This window comes from Dermacentor variabilis, chromosome 5 (genome assembly GCF_050947875.1).
Source record: "Dermacentor variabilis isolate Ectoservices chromosome 5, ASM5094787v1, whole genome shotgun sequence".
NCBI classification, from domain to species: Eukaryota; Metazoa; Arthropoda; class Arachnida; order Ixodida; family Ixodidae; genus Dermacentor; species Dermacentor variabilis.
In genome coordinates this window covers 85,848,813-85,851,276 of record NC_134572.1, presented here as the reverse complement: position 1 = coordinate 85,851,276, position 2,464 = coordinate 85,848,813, and positions in this window count along the sequence as shown.

Here is a 2,464-nt window from a genome sequence, read left to right as displayed (position 1 = left end):
CGTTGGCGTGATGAATGCCCAGCATAAAACGAGAGCGTTGCGTGCGTTTCCACGTAGCGGTCAGGAATGACATACGTCTACTGAAAACACAAGAAAGTTGCCGCATTGCACAAACGCATATTTTTTTGTGCCACGACACCAGAAACAGCAGCCGCAAGGCAATGCTGCTGTTCTGCCTAGTTTTTTTTTTTTTTTTTTTTGATGAAAGTAGTCTCTGCCTGTGTAATTCACGTTATGGGGCTAGGTATTGCGCGCTTTCGGGTCCTCGTTTCTCGGTGCCTTTAGATAATAATTTTCGAAGCAAATTAAAAAAGAAAACACTGTAATCAGACCCCTCCACAAGATATCACGTTCTTCTTTTGTTGTTGAGGACAGCTTAGTTATTAATAGAGATAATTTGAAACCCTAACGGCATAATTTCGTTCTCCATGAGTGTATACATAACTCACTATCGAGGTAAGCGAATCTCATTACACCCTTCTTCATTTAAAACCGAACTTGCGCATAAGTATGCACAGAAGAATAATCAGTTACGCCAGCAGCATGACCTAAATAACACAAAAAACCTTTTATCAATTCAGCAATATAATTGTTTTGGTGAGACCATAACTCTCATGGTTATGTTGCTCAGTACAGAAGTCAACTATGGATGCTGCTGCTATTATTTTGAGCGAAAATTTCCACGCTTATGAATACTTATCAACTCATCCGTAGCCTAATCATATATATAAGCTATGCTACATATTCGTGATATTAATTATTACGATACTCATAAAGGGTGTAATACCAAAACCAAATGGCGAAATTGAGTTATTGAATAAAGTGAAGTTGGTAGTGCTTTTCTTCAAAGGAAAAATAATATGCTCTCATTATTAGAGCAGTTACCGAAACTTGGTGAAGTTATACTATTAACGAACGCGCCCGTGACTTCATTTGAACACCGGCGACAGCAAGACAACGAACTCCTCAAAAAGATACAATTGGAAACTTCTGCTAAAAACAAATATACATTTCCAACGAAGGTTGAATTAACCTTACTGATATCTCACGTCGTTTCTTTGAATGCATTGGCATTAGGAGGGTAAAAGTGGATAAAAGTGTATGTGTGTGAAGATTAGGAAGTCGGTCATCTGGTAGAGGTAGAAATAGGATGGGAGAGCTTAGAATAGCGCGTATGTGTGTATGTGTATGTGTATTGGTGCATATATGGAGACTACCATCAGTTGCACTTTGCTCCTCCAAGAGGCACTACATGAGTCGAGTGAGCTACTGAACAACACTTTCCAAAGTTGTGAATGCAGTATAGCTCAAGGATCCGGGACATCCAATGGGTGCGAAGTAATGCTAACGCATTTCTTTTGCATTTGCCGCTAAATCGCCACTGAAATTTTTTGCGCCGAAGTTGTAATATAGGATATCTCCATATGATGCGTGCCGTGTATGCATGCGTCAGAGCAGCGCTTCGGCAGCGTTATCAAAGGGCTGTCGTTATCAATGTGATCAGTCGCCGTTGAGAGACGCATAATAAGTCTGAGGTAGAAATGAGAGGAAAGAATAGCTGCGAAACGCGAAACCTGCTGTTAGTGCTCCTTCCGTACATTATCAAGGTGATTCGTTGTCTCGTCGTGTTTGTGACAGGCAAAGCAGTTGCTTTCAGGCAGCTTATTTGAGGGCGCTGCTTTATTATGTGGGTGGGGGCGTAGTCACGTGGTATTTTTTTATATTGGTGAGGTTTCTTTGCCAGTCGGAAAAAAATGTATGCAATTAGTATGTCGCTGAAAAAACCGCAGTTAGATGCCATTTGGGGGTGCCTAAAAATGTCCCATTGACACTTTGATAACTAGGACAGTACTTCTCCACTTAGATAATTTTTTGCAATTACCGAAACAAATCTCACTAACGAAAGATTACTGGCGGCTGGAGCAACGCTACTGCTCTTTTTTTAAGTCTTGGTGCATGATAGTTGGAACTCTGTGCGATTCACTCAGTAACCGAAACGAAGCCAAGCCGGATTCACTCGAAAACAGAATCAACAGCAGTCATGCGCAGAAGCGCTTGCACTGGGATCCGCAGAAAAAGAGAGAGAGAGCGAAGTAGCAGTTCGCTGGAAAGGTGAAGCAGTATTAGTGATAGCGCAGTATACGACAATTACACGAAGGAGGATTACACCACCAAGAGACGCCAGATTCTTGGTGGTGTAACACACACACACACACACACACACACACACACACACACACACACACACACACACACACACACACACACACACACACACACACACACACACACACACACACACACACACACACACACACACACGCACACGCACGCACACGCGCACGCACACACACACACACACACACACACACGCGTGTGATTCGGAAAGCTGGTCGGGCCCCAGCCCCCCTCGGAAAAATGAAAACTTTCCGCCTATGCTACTGGGGACGAGATACGGATATTA